Source organism: Lontra canadensis, unplaced genomic scaffold (assembly GCF_010015895.1).
Source record: "Lontra canadensis isolate GAN:19392208 unplaced genomic scaffold, GSC_riverotter_1.0 scaffold62, whole genome shotgun sequence".
Classification (NCBI taxonomy): Eukaryota; Metazoa; Chordata; class Mammalia; order Carnivora; family Mustelidae; genus Lontra; species Lontra canadensis.
Window position 1 is genome coordinate 3,122,155 of NW_022631056.1, and position 21,680 is coordinate 3,143,834.

General features: G+C 35.2%; 1 long non-coding RNA gene across 1 annotated transcript; it reads left to right on the top strand.

Moving 5' to 3' along the window:
* The first annotated feature begins 969 nt into the window (after nucleotides 1-969).
* On the top strand, nucleotides 970-15,696 carry LOC116879608. The gene is made up of 3 exons (XR_004385069.1): nucleotides 970-1,008; nucleotides 12,979-13,065; nucleotides 15,466-15,696. It is a non-coding gene; the product is annotated as an uncharacterized LOC116879608 (long non-coding RNA).
* The last annotated feature ends 5,984 nt before the right edge of the window (nucleotides 15,697-21,680 follow it).

Sequence of the window (21,680 nt, forward strand, 5' to 3'; positions counted from 1 at the left end):
CTTGTAAGTAAAAACACAAGAGTCATATTTTTAAGAAGAAGTGTATGTTGAGGGGTTTGTTTTTGAGCATTTGATAGATATATCTAGTAACTACTTGATTCTATGAGTGTAAAGGATAAGGAGTTGAATACTGATATTAAAAAAAAAATTATAGTGCTAATTAGGGCCCAGAAGGAGAGATAACTGATGGAAGAATCTAAGAAAAATGATGGCACATTAACAATGGTTTCTGACTGTATGAACTAGAAAAATCACACTGGTTGTCTTAAGCTAAAAAAAAAGTAACAGAACTAAAGGTATGCTGGAGAGAAAATGGTCGGTAATCACAAGGAGTTTGGAGGCTAGACAGAGCCATGTGAATCTGGTCTAAGGGACATTATCCCTTGTTCTCATACCCCAACCCCAACTATATGGCTGCCTTCAATTTTATGTAATGACAAGTTCTGTTAAACCATACACCAAGACACATTAAAATGTGAGAGTTTATTTGGGCAAGTAAGATTTGAATGCACACCTAAACCAAAAGTGGTTGGGAGTGCTCTGCCTACAGGAGCTAGGGGAAGGCCTTTATAGGACAGATTAGGAAGAAAAGCAAGAAAACTATTTGACTGGCTATCACTTAAGTAGCTGTCTTATTTGGGAAAGCCTGCTGGGCTGTTTATGATTGGTTGTTCTTACATTTCATTTTCTCCAACAGGAGTACATTTAGGAATTGATCCTGGCTTAGGTTTTGGCTTGCTTATGTAAGCTACCAAGGCATTAGAGTCATCTCTGTTTAACAGTCACATGTTTAATTAATTTAACAGCACTAACAATCCATTTGATTTGGATTCATTCAGTCTAGTGGCAAAGTCTGAGCCATCAGACTCAGCAGTCTAAGTCATTGGTCCACACCCTTATGCCCAGTTACCATGGAACTGTGGATAGAATTGGCCTTTCCAATCTTTACCTCTTTTACCACATATCACAGAAGAATTTTACTTCAAGGGACAGAAGCAGTGGGAAGAGGTAAGGGAAGCAGGGGCAGGAATTATTATAATTATTTTTTAAAGCAGAATGTTTTAATAGAAACAAGTAGTGAATGTTTGCATTGGAAGTAAAGAAAATTAAAATATTTCAAAATGTGAGGGGAAACACACGTGGACACAAAGATACACACACACTCCATATGTCCACATGTTTCAGGAATATGAATGAGCAAAGTGGACTTAAAGTTTTCAACTGAATTATCATTTATTCTTTGTAGATTGTCTTTTCATATCTAATATAACAACGTCAATTTTGTTATCTTAAAAAAAAAAAAAAGCCTTGCCTTCAATGTTCTGACACCTTTCAAAACATGATACTTTAGGAATTTTTAACTGAAACTAATCATGAATGTATTTGTTCATTATTTCCCTCCTGCTATTATAACAGACTTCAACTTTGATATGAAAAACCTTCAGCAGTTTCTTATTTCTTCTACATGAAAAAATGGATAATTAGTGAGTTAGTAAGGCTGATTAGCATTTTTTTTAAATCTGCCCATTTAGCTGCTAAATTTGTATCAGTTTCAACATAATGATGTTCATAATAAGATATGATTTTCTGGGAGTTATAAAATTTCAGAAAGCTGAAATTTAGCAGCCTCTGAATAAAAAAAAATTATGTGCATATGATTTCATTTAAGTTTGCATATCATATTTAATTATTTTAATAACTTGTCTTGGCATACTTTTCTAAGACCCATAATCCTACACATTTTGTGGCTAAAAAAAAATTAAATAAATAAATAAAACCCAAAGAACTAGACGTATGTATTTTATAATAATACCAGATGTTCCATCATTTTAGCAATGTGAAACATGTGATGATATTTTGTCAGTCTGAAAATTATAAGCTATATTCAAACTAGGATGTAAGATTGTTAATACTAAGAATACCATGTCTTTCACTGTAATAGTTTGCATCTTCACCTTCATTTTCAAATCCTTTCTTATTCTTCTTTCATTTCTATCACAGCTAATATTTCATTTTCTCTGCTCTTCTTCAGTTGTTTCCCTTCCTTCATTTTATTTAGAATAATTAATGGGAAAACCTTAAATAAAAAAACAATAATGTATCAAAATATATGTTGGAAATGATTGTTTAGGGTTGCCTGAGTGGCTCAGTCTGTTAACTCCAACTCTTGATTCTTGGGGCAGGTCATGATCGCACAGTCCTGAGATGAAATTCTGTGTTGGGCTCCATGCTGGGGGTGGAGCCTGCCTGAGATCCTCTCTCCCTTTCCCTGTACCCCTCGCCTCACTTTAAAACAAAACAAAAGCTCCAAGATGATTGGGCTCTATTACAAAACTATAATCATCAAGACAATATGGCACTGGCACAAAAATATACGCATAGATCAGTGGAACAAAATAGACAACCCAGAAATGGACCCTCAACTCTATGGTCAACTAATCTTTGACAAAGCAGGAAAGAATATCCAGTGGAAAAAAGATAGTCTCTTCAACAAATAATGTTGGGAAAAGTGGACAGCCACATGCAGAAGAATGAAACTGGACTATTCCCTTACACCATACACAAAAATAGACTCAAAATGGATGAAAGAGCTAAATGTGAAAGAGGAATCCACCAAAATCCTTGAGTGGATCACAGGCAGCAAACTCTTCCATCTCAGCTACAGCAATTTCTGCTAGTCACATCTCCAAAAGCAAAGGAAACAAAGGCAAAAATGAACCATTGGGACTTCATCAAGATAAAAAGATTTTGCACAGCAAAAGAAACAGTCAACAAACTAAAAAGACAACCAACAGAATGGGAGAAGATATTTGCAAATGACATATCAGATAAAGGGCTAGTATCCAAAATCTATACAGAATTTATCAAACTCAACACCTAAAGAACAAATAATACAATCAAGAAATGGGAAGAAGATATGAACAGACACTTCTGCAAAGAAGACATCCAAATGGCCAACAGACACATGAAAAAGTGCTTAACATCACTTGACATCAGTGAAATACAAATCAAAACGTCAATGAAATAACATTTCACACCAGCCAGAATGGCTAAAACTAACAAGTCAGGAAATGACAGGTGTTGGTGAGGATGCAGGGAAAGAGGAACCCTCCTACACTGTTGGTGGGAATGCAATCTGGTGCAGCCACTCTGGAAAACAGTCTGGAGGTTCCCCAACAAATTGAAAATAGAGCTACCCTACAACCCAGCAGTAGCACTACTGGGTGCAGTACTGGGTTTTTAACCCCAAAGATACAAATGTAGTGATCTGAAGGGACCCCAAAGTTTATATAATCAATATCCACAATAGCCAAACTATGAAACCCAGATGTCCATCAACTGATGCGTAGATGAAGAAGATACGGTATACATATACAATGGAATACCACTCGGCCATCAAAAAAAAAAAAAATCTTGCTATTTGCAATGACATGAATGGAACTAGAGGGTATTATGCTAAGCAAAATAAGTTGATCAGAGAAAGACAATTATCATATGATATCACCCATATGTGGAATTTAAAGAATAAAACAGAAGATCATGGGGAAGAGAAGGAAAAATAAAGCAAGATGAAACCAGAGAGGAAATAAACCATAAGAGACTCTTACTCTTAAGAAGCAAACTGAGGGTTGCTGCGGTATGGGGGGATGGAATATCTGGGTGATGGATTTTGGGGAGGGTATATGTTGTGGTGTGTGCTGGGTGTTGAGTAAGACTGATGAATCACTTACCTGTACACCTGAAACAAATTAATCAAAAGAAGAAAAGAAAGATATCCAACACAATATGATAAATAATGAATTTTAAAATTCTAAGTTGTCTTTTAAGAGAAAAGGATCATTAAAGGTATAAAAAGATAGCAAATTACTGATCCTGTAAAATAATTACAACACAGAAAATTTTTAAATACCAGATAAAAAAAAAATTTAAAAAGAAGTGTTAAATTCATGGCTGACCTGATAAAATGAAAGGAAAATCATCAGGCCAGAATAAGAGAAGGAAAGGACTTCAGAGATATAGCCAGGCAGTAGAGCTGAAGACTGCCCTGGGGGTGTGGGCAGTTCCCAGTGATAAATGTCTTTGTTTCAGTAGCCTAGGGGAGAGAAGAGAGTAGACAAGAGACAGAGCCTCAGGCCTTTGGAACAAGCTAAAACCCCAGAGTCTTAGCTTCAGGGTAAAATAAAAACCTCCATACAAAAGGAGATGGAAAAGAAACTTGTCTATTTGGACTATTGCTATGGATGGAAAGAAGAAGAAAAGTAGAATTTATGACGACAATAAACCCTCTAGGTCCATAGAGAACTCAGCTAAATTCACACTTGCCGTGTGTTCCAAAACCTAATTAATTTTGAGTAGGCAACAATTTCAAGTGCCATAATCTGAGAGCAAAACATTGCTATCAATTAAATACTTACTGGTGGTATGTTGGTAGCATTACCAGTAAGATTATAAATAATTTGAGGCAGAATGCCCAACACCACTTTGAATTAATATGTACTTCTGGTCTTAGCTATGATAGGGAAACCAAGGTGAATAAATAAATACAGAAACAAAATAAAATAATGTAAAATAAAATAAATATTGTAGGGGTGCTTCAGTCGGTGGACCATGCAACTTTTCACTAGGGCTTGTGGATTCAAGCCCCACGTTAGGTGTAGAGATTACATAAAAATTAAAAACAAAAATTTTTTAAAACAAGTAAACATTGTAAACTCTCAGGAAAGAATAAAGAGGAATTTTTGTGACTACAAATTACATGGAGATTAAATAAGATGTTAAAAGCATTAGGTGAATACACATTTTTTTTTTAAATGGGAACCACAGGAAGGAATGCAGACTATGACAAAATAATCTAAAGAATATAAATATAAACATAAGGAAATAAAAATATACATTGTAAATATGTGAGATATCCTCAAAGAAGTGGGTCTGGGGGGAAAACAGGATTGACCTCAGTAACTTTGGGAAACTGTGTTTGAGTAAAAACTTTGTCTTAAACCACAAGAAACTGTGTATAGCTCTAAGTTGATTAATTTGTTTCACTTGGGAATCTGAGTAAAAATCCTGAAACTGCTATCTGTGCACACTGAGTTCAAACCCATTAGTCAATGAGTGATGACAAATCATGGAGATATGCTCAGTGGACATAGGAACCACACCTACAGAGCTTCCAATGACCAAAGCTGGAAGAGGTTGAGCAGCAAAATAAATAACATAGTACAGCATTACAATCCAAAGTATAAAATACACATAATTAAGTCTAATATGAATGAATAAATGAATTCTGATATAAATGGATGGATGGATGGATGATGGATGGATGGATGGATGGATGGATGGATGGATGGATGGATGGACAAATGAATGAATAGCTGAGATAACAGACAAGTCTTCCTTACAGAATAATTTCAAATATTTTATGTAGATACTCCCCACTCCAATATATAGGGTATAACCCATCTTTCCTTGAGGCTGGACCAAGTGATTGCTTTTAAATAAGTAAGTGTGGAAGAAGGTAAAAATTAACTTTACAGATAAGACACTGATAAACAATATTTTCACCGGTGACCCAGGTTAACATCATCAGTGTAACTAATGTAGATATATTCTTACCGGTATGATGAAATGAGAAGACATTTCATCTCTGTGTTATTCTTCTCCAAATCCCTAACCTCAGATTAATAATGATAAAAACATTAGAAAATCCAAATTGTAAAACATCCTACAAAATACCTGGCAATACTCCTCAGAACTGTTAATATCATCAAAAACAAAAAGACAATGAAAAGTCACAGATCAGAGAATTTTAAGTAGGCATGATAGCAAAATAAAGTGTTGTGTTCTTAATTTGATTCCAGAACAGAAAAAGGACATTAGTGGAAAAACTGGAGAAATTAAAATAAAATATGGAGTTTCTTTGCTTAATATAATGTACAAACATTTATTTCTTAGTTGTGAAAAATGTACCATAGTTATGATTTTAGGGAAAAAGGAAAACTCTTGGGGGGTATGTATATCTTTGCAACTCTGAATATAAATTTATTTATGACAAGTAAAAAAAAAAAGAAGTTTTGTCAGGAAACAACAAATGTTGGCAAGGATATGGAGAAAGGGGAACCCTCTTATAATGTTGGTGCGAATGCAAACTGATACAACCACTCTGGAAAACCATATGGAGTTTCCTCGAGATCTTAAGAATAGAAGATGTTAAGTTACCCTATGACCAAGCAATTGTACTACTAGGTATTTACCCCAAAGATACAGACATAGTGAAAAGAAGGAGCATGTGCACCCCAATGTTCATAGCAGCAATGTCCACAATAGTCAAACTATGGAAGGAGCTGAGATGCCCTTCGAGAAATGAATGGATAAAGATGTGGTATATATATACAATGGAATATTATTCAGCCATCAGAAAAAATGAATACCCACCAGTTGCATTGACATGGATGGAACTGGAGGGTATTATGTTAAGTGAAATAAGCCAAGCAAAGAAAGATAGTTATATGGTTTCAATCATATGTGGAACATAAACAATAGCGCAGAGGACCATAGAGGAAGGGAAGAAAATCCAAAGGGGGAGAAATCAGAGAAGGAGATGAACCACAAGGAACTATGGACCCCAAGAAACAATCTGGGGGTATCAAAGGGAAGGGTTTGGGGGGGGAACAGGATGATGGGTATTCAAGAGCACACATGCTGTGATGAGCACTGGGTGTTATACTTAATGAATGAATCACAGAACACTACATCAAAAACTAGTTATGTACTATACAATGGCTAACTGAACATAATAAAATAAATAGAAGTTTTGGATCACATGCAAATTAAAACTTCTGCTCATGAAAGTCTACTATAAAGAATGTAAAATGCTACAAACTGGAAGGATAGTTTGAACATTGCTAATGCACAAATCTTTAGTAGCCAAAACATACTTTGTTTTAAATTTATTTCTTTTCAGCGTAATAGTATTCATTGTTTTTGCACCACAACCAGTGCTCCATGCAATCCGTGCCCTCTCTAGGGCACCTTGTTCCCCCAACCTCCCAGCCCCCGCCTCTTCAAGACCCTCAGGTTGTTTCTCAGAGTCCATAGTCTCTCATGGTTCACCTCCTCTTCCAATTTCCCTCAATTCCATTCTCCTCTCCATCTCCCCATGACCTCCATGTTATTTGTTATGCTCCACAAATAAGTGAAACCATATGATAATTGACTCTCTCTGCTTGACAAAAGACGAATGGATAAGGAACATGTGGTCCATATACACTATGGAGTATTATGCCTCTATCAGAAAGGATGAATACCCAACTTTTGTAGCAACATGGACAGGACTGGAAGAGATTATGCTGAGTGAAATAAGTCAAGCAAAACATACTTTTTAACCATAAATAGAAATTACACAAAGTAATAGAAAAGTAGATAAAAGATGATGACAAATATTTTACAAGTAAAATCTTCATATAAATCATGAAGATTTGAATGAAGATGCTCAAATTCATTAGTTATCAGGAAAATAAAAATTAAAAACCGTTATTCACAATTCGGCCTTTAGCAGATTGATAATGTAGGAGTTGTGGGGTACCTGGGTGGCTCAGTCAGTCAAGCATCTGCCTTCATCTCAGGTCATGATCTCAGGGTCCTGGAATTGAGACCCACATCTGGCTCCCTGCTCAATGGGGAGCCTGTTTCTCCTCCTTGCCGCTCTCCCTGTTTGTGCAAGCGTTTTCTCTCTCTCTGTCAAATAAATAAATAAAATTTTTTTTAAAAATGTAAGAGATGAATAATAACAAGAGTGAGTGATGATCTGGAGTTCCTAGAGACCATATTCTCCTTATGGAAGAGTTCATTGTAGAAATAATTTAGCAAACAATTCGGTATTTTATGTAACATGGAAAATGTGCATATTTCCTCATACAGTAATTTCTTTCCTAGGTATGTAAATTCAGTGTTCATTATGGATCATAGTAAGATGTAGCACAGTAGAATTGTAAATGCAAAAATCTGTAAATAACTGAATTTTCAATTGAGAGTAGAATAGATCAACTTTATTATCCATACAACAGAATACTGTACAGTGATTGAACTATGGCCACATACATAAACATGAGTGGCTCTTACAACATAGTACTGAACAATAAAAAGCAAGTTGTAAAAGGATTCATACAGGATAATCCTATTTATTTAATATGTAAAAACAAGCAAATAAGTCTGTTTGCAAAACTACAGTGAAAAAGATAATATTAAATAGAATATTTAGAACTATGGTTAGATCTGGGGGTTAAGCTTGGGATGTGATCATGGAGAGGTTTCGAAGGTATCATTATTATTTCATATCTAAAACTAGATGCTGATGTATAATATTTTTTTCCTAAAGTTCCCTATTTATTCTTCATGTTGTATATGGGTGAAAAGGATTGTAATTAATGCAGTGGGGCAAAGTAAAACTAGGTACATGTGTGTTACACTTTTAAGATTCCAAACAATTCAGAAAGGTATTTCAAGCAAAATGTAAAAGTAATAAAAACATAGTTATATTCTTTATATTTATATTGAAGATCAGAAAATAGAAACAATTATTTGGAACCAATTTATCAAGAAAATAAGATTCAGAGATCAATCTTTTCTTCAAATGTGGAAATGAATCATCCTACTGGCAGTGTCAGTGAAATTTTATCTTTTATGGATGTAGTTAAATGGGAAACAGTCCCTCAGAAGTTTCCTGTTTAAAAGAGGACATACTAAGAAAGAGGAATAGCAAAGATTTTTGAAAGTGGTAAGCTCAGAAATAGCCAACTAAACTATAAGGTTTGGGGCCTAAAGAATTTTACATGGTTTAGTACTGATCATAGGAATAATAATAATAATGTTTAATAATAATAATAATAACAATAATATAGCTAGATTTATATGCTTCTGGTAACTTCTTTAAGATGAGTGGTACTTAAAATATGTCAGAGAGGTGGCAGTAGGCTACAGAAGTGTACAAACTCAGAAAATTAACTTGAGAGGACTTGGTGAATTGATTATCTCTAGTATGAGAAAATCAAGAGTCAGAGATTACACCCAGAATGCTGATTTGTGCCTCTTGGTTGATGAGTCATAGACTGAGCAGACTGTGAATGAAGAGAGGAGACAGCCCATTTTTAATATGTGGAGTAAGAGGTGCCTAATGAAAGCTCTTCATAGAAATATTCATAAAATAAACATCTAGAAATGGAGAGGAGAATGATTCAAAATAGACAAATAAATATGGACCTCAACAACCATGAACAACAATGGAGCCATTGAAATGGGTCTGATCACCCAGGAAGAGTATGCAGAACAGAAAGAAAAGAGGATGCCACAGAGCCTGGACACAGGCACTGAAGGTAGGGCAAAAGCAGCCCAAAAGGAGAAACGGGAAAGGCCACACACTCTTCTCACAGTAATTTAAAAAGATTAGAATATATCAAAGAAGAGGTAGTTTCAGATGTTTCCAGCAATTAACATTGGATCTGATAGTTCCATAAACTTCTCCAATGTGGAATTAACCTACCATCTTGGAAGAAGGAGTCTGAATGGAGAAATCGGACTTGAGTGGTTGAAATGAACAGACAGTAAGTGGCAGATAAGCAAATGATGACAAGGTGTATAGTACCTTCATCCAAAATGAGTGCCTTCAACAGAAAAGAGAATTTCATCCTACCTGGGATTGTAAGTCAGTGAAGTTAGAGGATTCTTATCCAGAGGCCAGAATTCTAACAAACAAAATTTTTCCAGTCCTCAATAGTTGTGAAACTTTAGTGAGAGTGAGGACAATTTGTAATGGTTAATGAAAGTGGGATTCAATTACTTTTTTTTTTATTGCTTGGTTGGTTTTAATTGTTTTTTAAGATTTTATTTACTTATTTTGAGAGTGAGAGAGTGAGCACAAACAGAAGCAGAGGGAGAAAGAGAGACAGCATCTCAAGCAGACTCCATACTGAGCATACTCAGGGCTTGGTTCCTTTATCCTGATATCATGAGCTGAGCCAAAATCACAAGTCAGCTGCTTAACTGAATGAGTCACCCAGGTACCCTGGACTTCAATGTTTTTATCTTAATCATTTGTTTTGCATCTCATTTTAACGTAAACAAGTGGTTTGGAAGAAACAAATGTACTTGAGGAAGTTCTGTTCATAATCACACTATAGCATGTGAGACTATTAAAATGTGAGTACAGTAAGAGTTATTAAAAATTATTGTGTGTATAAATATTGTGTTGGTTGAGTATTTTACAATTTAATAGGACACAATAATAATTTGGATTATATGCCATACTTTATGTATGCCTGCCTTGTCTCTTAGTAATACACTTCTTGGTAATACATTTTCTAACAGATTTATTTCATAAAGACTTTTTGGATGGATTTTTATGTTCTTGCTTTGTCACGTGGTAGTTCATCTCAGTAAAAGTGACTTCGCTTAAAACTGCATAGTATTTTATAGATTTAGAAAGTGCTCTATTAGACACGCTATGTAATTTTCAATAGATGAACATGGGGAAAATATTTGAGGAGTGATGATGAAGTTCAAGTTATTTTCCATGTTTTATGTCCTGAGTACTCATTTGCACAGTGGGGATTTCTCTGTGTTCATAAAGATTAATTTCTCAGCGCACAGGCTGTAGGGCAGTGTTTTCTTCAACAAATCTACTTCTTTTTAAAAGTGAAAGATTCATCCCCAGGTGTATTTTAGTTCAGCATGTGTGCATATGCCAATGAGTGGCTGAAATCATCAATAACTACAGAGAAGGACCCTGGGGAAAATGTTAAACATATTCATTTGAAGATATAAATAACAATAGCAAGCAAAGTGCATTTGACCAACTCTTCACTCAAGAGGTGACTTGTATGTAACCTATTAAGAAACAAATTATTGCCTTGAATGCTGTTTCATCATCCAGCAGGTCTTGCATTTTAGATTTTCTAAGCACTATACAGCTCAGTAGAGCCTATATTTAGGTGAGCCTATAGAAAATTATGAAGTAATAAAATGTAAAAGATCTTTAAAAGTATAATATTTCTAAAAGTGTTTTTTTTTAACCTAATAAAAATATTTTGTTAAAGAATATTTAGGGGTGCCTGGGTGGCTCAGTTGGTTAAGCAACTCCTTCAGCTAGTGTCATGATCCTAAAGTCCTAGGATCGAGCCCCACATCGGGCTCCCTGATCAGTGGGGAGCCTGCTTCTCCTTCTCCCTCTGCTGTTCTGCCTGCTTGTGCTCTCTTGCTCTCTGTCAAAATAAATAAATTTTAAAAAAGGAATATCTAGTAAATGTTACTCAGCAAGGAAGAAAATTATCTATGTTCTGTGCTCCTAACCAGAGATAACCACCAAAACAACTGATGATATTTTGTAAGATTTGTGTCTAATTATTTCAGCATCATTATTTTAAAATTTTTCTTTTGGGTGGGTATGATATAAATGTGTATGTAAAGTATATATCTGCCTTATAAAAATATCATGAAGGGGCTCATGGGTACTCAGTCAGTTAAGCATCTGCCTTTGGCTCAGGTCATGATCCCAAGGTCCTGAGATAGAGTCCCACCCACATCAGGCTCCTTGCTCAGTGGGGAGTCTGCTTCTCCCTCTCCTTCTGCCCCTCTCACTCAAATTAAAAAAGAAAAATACATATAAAAATATTATGAAGAATTATTCACACTTTTGTGATCTTGTTCACCACTATACTTAGCATTTTTAAGGAAAAATTTAAAATGTTTTTTTTTATGAAAAATAAGCAAATAAGCTGTAGATAATATTAGGTTTTACTTGGTCTGGACTTAATAAAACCAATAGGGAATCATGTGCCCTTACATTGGTGAATGGCAAACACCACAGTAACATTAAATATATATATATATATATATATATATATATATATATATATATTTGTGTGTGTGTCCTGTGATTTTCAGTTACACATGTCAATTTGAATGAAATATCATTTTCCCTCAAATAATGTTAATATTTTATCAACCTCTGAGCGGGTATCTCTTACTCTGATTAAATGATTCTGTTCTCATTCTGTGTACATAACAGGAGTGAAATTTCACTCTAGATGCTTAATAGTAATGGCTTTTAAAATCCTCCATTCTTCAGTTACTAGTCAACCCGAGAGAACCCAGTCTCTTGTACCAGCATATAGCATAACTAGGTTAGATCATTCACAAATATAATTCAAAACAGATTTCACAAAAGGGAGGAGAATGGATGGATTTTTCTCAAAATGAGTGCTTAAGAGCCTGGTTTTTTAAGGTCAAGGAAAACAAAGCCACTTTGTAAACCAAAGTTTTATTTAGAGATGCCATTGTACTGTATTTTATTTTTATTTTATTTATTTTTTAAAGATTTTATTTATTTATTTGACAGACAGAGATCATAAGTAGAGAGGCAGGCGGGGTGGGGGGAGCAGGCTTCCTGCTGAGCAGAGAGCCTGATGCGGGGCTCGATCCCAGGACCCTGGGATCATGACCTGAGCCGAAGGCAGAGGCTTTAACCCACTGAGCCACTCAGGTGCCCCTTGTACTGTATTTTAAAAATTACTTCACATTAAAACAATTTAATAAGCCTCCTTATCCCCTATTCTGCTCACAAGCTCACATTATTTGTCTCTCTGCCCATCTACCCACTAGATGTTTATCTGCAAAGTATGTACCTGAGCAGTATTTGGAATATATTTATATTAAAAAAATTACTCATTTTTAAAAAAGATTTTATTTATTTATCTGACAGAGAGAGAGATCGCAAGTAGACAAAGAAGTAGGCAGAGAGAGAGAGGAAGCAGGCTCCCTGTTGAGCAGAGAGCCTGATGCGGGGCTTGATCCCAGGACCCTGAGATCATGACCTGAGCCTTTAACCCACTGAGCCACACAGGTGTCCCCAAGAATTAGTCATTCTTTATCGAAAATTGAAATTTAACTGTTCATCTTGTATTTTAACTGTCAACTTTCTGCCTACAGAATGGGAGACTCTAAGAGATGGCTTCTCAAAGACATTATTATTTAAAGAGAAAACTAAAGTGTAAATTAGGAATCAAGGAAAGACAGGTAAAAGAAGGCAAACATGTCTATGCAGATGGACTCAAATAGGAGTTTCTGTGACTGCAATGAGGTGTTTGTTACTGTGACATAATTGTGAAGAAAGAGTGAAGTAGAAAAATGGCAAGAAATGAGTTAAGATCTCAACATGAGAAATCATGTTCAGGAAGGAGGAGTGGATGGGTAGACAAGCTTGGAGAAACAGGAGAAATATAGAGGTAGAGAGTCTATTTCCCAGTGGTTGTATAAAAACCATAGTTTGCAAGCATGTGAGGGCCATTCTGTGTTAGGTTTCCTAAAAATTTTGGATGCAAGTTTTTGGTCTCCTTAGAGAATGAGTAAAGGATAAGTGAAACATTGAAATGTAAAAATAAATAAATAAATAAATAAATAAATAAATAAATAAATTAGATTTTGCTACTCAATTATGTGTATTAATGAAATTTTCCTCAAATTGACTCATGGAGACTTTCCGTGGGCAAAAGTCCATAGATCTCCCATTATTACTGTGGCTGGACCTCTAGTTGTAGTTTATGATACTTGAAAAAAGAAAAGTATTGTGCCCTTTTCTGTCACAAAGTAAAGTGTGTCTTCTTTTTGAAAAACAGAGTGTTTATACATGTGCAAGGACAAGGTTAGGGCAAGATTATTTGCAGATTTTAAGTGTATGGCAATATGTATTATTTGAAAGAGAATACAGAGGCCCCTAGGTGCTCAGTCAGTCAAGAGTCTGACTCTTGATTTTGGTTCAGGTCATGATCTGAGGGTCCTGAGATAGAGCCCCACCTCCAGCTCCACAAAGTGGGGAGTCTGCTTGAGATTCTCTCCCTCCCTCCCTCCCACTCTCTCCCTCAAGTAAATAAATAAATCTTAAAAAAACAAAAGGAAGTAGACAAAAATATTATTCATTTGGGATTAGAAAAAAATGACCTTATCTTTCCATTCCATGGTGTGTGTGTGTGTGTGTGTGTGTGTGTGTGTGTATGTGTTTCATAAATTCCATTATGGCAACATAATAGCTACTGTTTTTCATTGAAATGATTTTGGCGAACCTAGATTCTCTCCTGGGATATACATTGAATAGCAAATGTCATTTTTTTTTCTTAAAATTTTATTTGTTTATTTGAGAGAGAGAGAGACAGAAATAATGACAGAAAGGATAAGCAGGGAGAAGAGGGAGAAACAGGATGCCCACTGAGCAATGAGCCCAATGTGGAACTTGATCCCAGACCCTGAGATCATGACCTGAGCAGAAGTAAGACACTCAACCAACTGAGCCACCCGTGTGCCTGAAAATCTCATTTTTCAAAGAGCCTTTCAAATTAAAAAATTATACACAGAGAAGGGCATTCTTTGTGGAATTATCAGATTTTCTTTTGTAACTACTGATCTATTATTGTTTTCCTAATGCGGTATTATACAGTTCTTATGTGAATCAGATTTTGACTCAATATAAAAAAAGCAGAAATATAAAATGGCAATAGGCTATATGCTTACTCAGTTTACACATTTGTTTTTACTACATTTTATGGTAGTTTTTCCTGATCAGGGTAAGACAAAATCATTTTATAATTTAGTTGTTTGTATTTTGTATTCTCTTAGGCACATTAATAATGGAAATGCTTGGATCATAAGTAGTAACTTCCTCCTTGTATCAATATTTTATCTAAATAAATAGTTTTGGTGGCAAAAGGAAAATATCCTGCACTTGTTAAAATAAATCAGCAAAACTTATTGAGCTTTTATTTGTGGTGGATCATTCTACATAATCGAGAAAGGACTATCCAGCATGAGGAAAACAAAATAAATGAAGTGATCAACTCTATGAAATAGCCTGATTTCTAGTGATGGAACTTTATGAAATTAGCATTTCTATTCTTAATAGATATTGATTAAATTGGGCAAGTGGCATGATTTTTTTTAAGGTTTTATTTATTTGAGAGAAAAAGAGAGAGAGGAGAGCAGGAACGCCTGGGGAGGGGCAGAGGGAGAAGCAGACTTCCCACTGAGCAGAGACTCCCCACGGGGACTCCATCCTAGGACCCTGAGATCATGACCTTAGCCAGAGGCAGAAGCTTAACTGATTGAGCCACCAACATGCCCCCCAGAAAAGTGGCATGAATATCTTTTAGAAATTATAGGGGGAAAAAAAGAGCACAAAACATGTGATTGACACCAAGTGCAAAGTGCTAGAATTTTAGGAGTGATAATTTGTTCAGACCCTAAAATCTGTGACAACTTCCACACAAATTGACAGATAAAATTTGGAAATCAGATGGGTAGAGATTAAATATCATATCCATTACTAAAGAAATAATATAAAACATGTCTTATATTTGAGGAGTATTGGACTTCAAAATGACCTGTTCTTTTCCTTTCTCCAAATTTTGCTCATTCTCTGAGTAACAGGAAGTCTGGACCCCTGAAAGGCCCCTGCATTGCATTAGTGGTTGAGCCCTGAGCCAAGTTCTCTGCAAAGGACAATCTGCAATGGGCATGTGGTACATGTTCAGTCCTCTCTCCCAGATAAAAGAAGAAGTTCTCTAACAAGGAATGAGTGGCAAGTGAGTGACTTGTGAACAGAAAATGGAAATGTTCTTCCCGTATCTTTCCCTCCGCAAGAGTGGACCACAATGGTATGCTCAAACCCTCTAAGAAAAAGAAAAAGAAAAGAAAAGTTTATTGTGTATGTCTGTAACTTTAGGGACACGTGGAAAGCTCCCTGCTCTTCTAAACACGGAGCATTCTACCAGAATTTTCACCATTACCCTATTACCTATTTAACCATTTCTTATACACTTCTTTCCTCTCTCAAAAATATAGAAGAGTAGCCACTAATTATATTTGTTAATCAAGGGATAAAATTTTCATTTTGGCACAGTGAAATTGTATGTTTGAAACTATTTTTGCTAATCTGAAACTTAATCCATTTTATTTAGAAAGGAAACACTCTGCTGCGTACATGAACTTTAAGTGCCAGACATTGTTCTCTTTCCATTCTTGCTCTCTTCATTCATGGGCTGTGTATTCTAATTCAAAGCCAAAAGACTGAGTGGTATAGAGGTCTCTTCAAAATTATGTTAAATGTATTTTGATTAGCACAATATCTACTACAGTCCTTGCTTCTGCTTGTTTCCCAAAAGAATAGCTTCTGCATAGCAGATACTCCTGAATTTGAACTTTAGTAAGAAAGAACATGCTGCCATGGAAACCTGGGTAGAAATACAGGGATCCTGAAGTTTGGTTGAGTTACAAAATTCCAGGTGGTCTAGCCTATAAAATAAAAAACAGAACAGTGAGCAATTTTGTAAATCTTCCTGTGAAATGTTTGTTTTTCTTTAAGATGACTCCCATTTTTCTAAGAATGGCTTAGGGTTTCTGTCCCTAAAGGCATAGAAAGTTTTTCACAATTTTAAAGAAAAATGCAACTAGGATTTCCATGCACTTTTATATTGCACAAATTCTATTTCTCTAAGCAGCTTTTGGCCAAAAGGCATGTATTCCATTCCTTAGTGATAAATTTCTACTCCACTGCCTTCAGCTAACATTAGGGATGCTCTTTCTAAATTGGATACTGGGCTCAGCTATCAGAATCCACAGATGTACAAAACCCTTGAAAAATGGTGGGCACTTGCAGGAAGGTGGCAGCAACTAACTCTTTCTCTGACTGGCTAATTACTCTAGCTTCTAAATTTCTGAGAATGTCAGGCTTATTACACTCTGCTTATTTAACTTTACACTCATCATCCTCTGGAAATTTGCCATATTCTTAGGTATTTTTTTCCTGTCTTAGCTTTCCAGGAGTTATTGGTATTGTTTCTAATAACCATATAAAGTCCATTTCACTTTGAATATTTGCTACCTCAGTTAATAAGTCAACAAGCACATCAAGGGCAGGATTTAACCGTAGACAAACCATTTCTTACCTACTATGTCTGTAGATAGTCTGTCGATGCTAAAGTATTTGTATGGCCTTAATGAAACTGAAGGCTTTATAAGCTTAACCAAAGTATGCTTGGTCAGAATAATAAACCAATAAAAATTCTCTTTCCAATGCTTCTGTTTTTCTCAAACATGATTAAGTACAGACACAGCCAAGCTCAAGTAAAATATAGTACATCATATTGTGATGTCCCTAGTCTCTTCTTTCTATAATTTCTCCCCCAAGTATATGTCAGATGATGTCCTCTGTTTTCTAGAACAAAAATAAGAGTTTATTAATGATTGCTGAACTAAATTAAGTAGAAAATGGACACTTTTTTGCCAATATATGTTTATTTCTGTCCTTAACCAGCGTAAAATGTCATCCTGCATTCTTCTCATTATTTTTACCATCTTTTCCAAGTCTAGGTGGATCACTCTGGGGCATTCCTTCCACCGACCCCTACCCACAGTCATACACAACACACAAACCTTTTTGAAAATGCTTTCTTGCCTCTCATTATACCACAGACTTTGTTCTTCCCATATCCCTGCACCAATCTGTGTCTTGCCAAAAACACATGGTACATTTCAATGGTACAACTGAGAATAATTTAATAAAGTTTCCATTAAAAAGGAAAGGCAAAACAGCAGGAAATGGAAGGGACCTTACTTGTCCCACCATTGACTACTATCAGCTGGGGAGACTGAGGAAACAAGTCAGAAAGTCAGAAAGGATGCCACAGAAACAAACTTCTGGACCTCATTATTCTCTTGCTATCTAATCTCCTTTGGGCAAAGTCAAAGGGAGGCCAGAGAGCAAGGACATAAACTGGGCCTCAGATTTTGATACTGGGCATAAGATGGTGTAGATTTGTGTGATAAGTGGCTAGGGAGAAGCAAGTAAAATTATTCAGCTCAACTTCTCCATTCATCTTCCCTCTTCCCATGGGTTTCTTTTCATCTATATATTTCTACAACTTTGGTATTCCCAGAGACTACCCCTGGTGATTTTCACCTCACTCTATTAGACATTTTATAGATGTTATCATATTTTGTAATGATCTTTGAACTTGCGTCCTACAGATAAAACGTGTCATAATTATCCCAAAGCTGGCTTTGCAAATGCCTCATCATTTCCCTACAAATATTATTCTTCTTTTGTAAGGTATAATTCTGTTGCTGCCATAAGAAAAGATACACATAACTCTTCTTCTTAATATTTGATATTCAGGCAGGTATCAATTTCCTTTATCCAAGCAATTAACCAGTCATGGCTTAGCACTTAAATATTTCTAAAATGTGTTTCCTCTTTTCTATCTCTACTACCAAGGCCCTGGTCCATATGCCTTCTTTTCCAGAAGGATTATATGGTCAATCGTGTTATAGGCATAGTGGTCAAAGATCATGAAGATTGGCAGAATCACTGGATTTGGTGCCGTGGAGAACTCCATGGGTATATGGAAATATTACTCTTAGCAAAGTTGGGACCAATCCCTGGAAATTTATTTTTTTAAGTTCAAGAAATCCAGCATGGCTCTAAGGTAATGGAGAGAGGGAGAAACTCACTTTAATGTAACAAAATAGTAGAGGGAAGTTTTATTGTTTTACTTGTTGTTTTGACAACTTTTTTTTTTTTTTTTTGATAAAGGAAACATAAGTTTGGGGAAGGTTTATGACAAGCAGCAATAGTGGGAGAGCATTTTGGGGGAGAAAAAACAACAAATGATAACAATAATAAAGCTGGATTCTGGCAAAGAATGTTGAGAAGTGGAGCTGAGAAAATTAAAGTTAGTTTATATTTTTTTAAGATAAAGATTCAGGGGAAAAAAACAGACCAATTATCAGGTCTAAAAGAAGAAAACAAAACACATTGATGATCATTTGGTCATTTGCATATTACTCCATGATGTAGATAAAACAATTTATTAGGAAATTCCTTGATATTTTATATTTGGATATATACTGTATTTGTATTTTTTTTTTCTTTTTGGATTTTATGGAAAATGCAGTAATACATATCCTTACACATAGAGTCTCAAATAAAAGTGAATTTGCTTTCAAAGGATCAAGTAATAGAATACAATTGATAGGTAAAAATTTATATATGCTTTTCTAATTTTAATATTTTTTTCTAAATGCTTTTTAAAAATTTGAACGCATTCACATTATTTACCTTTGTACCCTTTGACCAACATCTCCACATTTCTTCCAATCCCTAAAACCTGGCAACCGTCAATCCATTTTCTGATTTTATGAGTTCAACTTTTTTAGGTTCCACATATAAGTGAGATCATGCAGTATTTATCTGTGCCTGGCTTACTTTGTTTACCATAATGATCTCTAGTTTCATCCATGTTGTCCCAAATTAACAGGATTTCCTTATTTCTTAAAGCTGAATAATATTTCACGTATATGTACCAAATCTGTATCCATTCATCTGAGCACTCTTTACCCAGTGGGAGAAGTCACAGGCCAACAAAGTCTATCTCAGAACTGAGCTGTGCAGCCTTAGAGGAGAAGTGACAAAAAGAAGTAAAACTGATCGTCTTGTCCTCTTCAAAGTGTCCAACCTTGTTTGTCTTTTTTCCTTCAACAACCCTGTTGGGATCTCTCCACTGAACCCATGGGTTCTCAGAAAGGTACTTTCATCTATGGGTGATTGTCAGAATCAGTGTCTCTGTGAGGGGATGAGAGCTAGAAACTCCTATCCTGCCATCTTGTTGATGTGACTCCCAACTAATATTCAGATTAGGCTCTTCAAAACATTACCTCTGCCTGTCCCATGTCACAGTACTTCTTTCCATTGCTCTGAGCTTCTTCATGTTCTTTAGTAAAAGTTCTTAGCTGTCATATTTATAATGTGTACCTTTCAACCATTTATTCTTAGATGTGTTATAGTTTCATCCTTAAAGTATGTATTTCTTCCTTTTAATTTCTAAATCCTTGATAGTATATAGAGAAATATGAATTCTTATGCTTTATCTTATTTACTTATTTATTTATTTGAGAGGGAGTGGGGGTAAAGGGAAGGGCAGAGGGTGAGAGGGGGGACAAGAAAGAGAGAATCTCAAACAGATGCCTTGTTGAAAGTGGAGCTGGAGGCAAGGATCTATCCAAGGACATTGTGACTGTGACCTGAGCTGAAATCAAAGAGTCGGCCACTTAACCAGCTGAGCCACCCAGGCATCCCTATATTTTATCTTATATTAAGCTATTTTCTGGATGTTCTTATTAATGCATATAATTACAAACCTTAATCACCTTAATATTTTAGGTGGAATATAAAATATATATATTTCAAGGGGAATGAATATGTATAAGCAAATAGATGTATTTTGGTTAAACTGGCAAGGAATTTTTTAAAATCTTGTCCTTTCACTAACACAAAAAACTTTGTAGATTACCTATAGGTTTCATTTTAATAATTTTTCTTTTTAAGTTAAGAACATATTTTATAAGGGGGGTGGGATGTTGCTCTTGCTAGAAAAAGAATCATTGTGTACCTTGGTCTAAATGATGCCATATATCAGAAAATTGTTTTACTGTCACCTAATGAAAATAACTATAAAAAAACTTTAGAAAAATATTTTCCATTTTAAAATAGCCCTAGGTATTTCCTAACTCTATGAAAACATCTTAAGGAGAAATTTATCTTAAATGAGCTAAGGTCTGTTTGTTCTTATTCATTTTTCTATTTGAAAGCTTAGTCTATTATTTTCTCTGGAATTTTATTTGATGGAATGTAAAATATTGATAGTATATAATGAACACACTAATGAAAAGCACTAAATTTGTGCACCTAGCAACTTTCAAAAGTGCAGCATCATGAAAAGTATATGGATGTTGTAGCCAGATAAATTTACATTTTAAACATGAACTTGCCACTTGCTAGTTTGGCCATCCTAGACGTATATTATTTAATCTTTCTAAGCTAGCATGCCTCTGTTGAGCACAAATTAACTGTATGTAGTGCATTGATTCATTGGCTGGTAATAATCTTTGAATATTTTTTCACCCGATAAAGAAAAAGGTGAAAGTACAAATCAGTAAATGATCAACTGGAATTAAAAATAAACACTTTGGGGTGCCTGGCGGGCTCAGTCAGTAGAGCATGTGATTCTTGATCTCAGGGTTGTGAATTGAAGCACCACATTTGCTGTAGAAGTTACATTAAGAAAAAGAGGAAAGAAAATAAAGAGAACTCCTCAAGAAAAACTTAAAATAAAATAAACATTTTTGTTAAAGCTGCAAATCCCTCCCAACACAAACCTTGATGTCAAGTAACATTCATCTAGAATAGGATTTCTCAAACTCAGCATTATTGACATTTTTGACAGATGATTATTTAGTACAAGGGTTACTGTGTGAATGGGGGATGTATGGTTTATATACATGGCTTTAACCTTCTAGATGCCAGTAGCAAACCCTCCAACCCCTTATGACAACCATAACTATCTCCAGACATTGCCATATGTCTTCTGGGGAGAAATCACACCCTTTGAAAGCCATTAATATGGGAAATAAAGTTTTGCCTTCCTAAACAAGGACATTGAGAAGATGACATAACCCTGTTAAATCAGAGGTTACTTACATAATTTATGCTATTATTTTCTGATTAGTGAAAGTGAAAGCCAGTGTCTTGTCTTATTTCCTGTCATTGAAAAAAAAAATCTTATAAAGGTTCAGAGGAATTATTGATT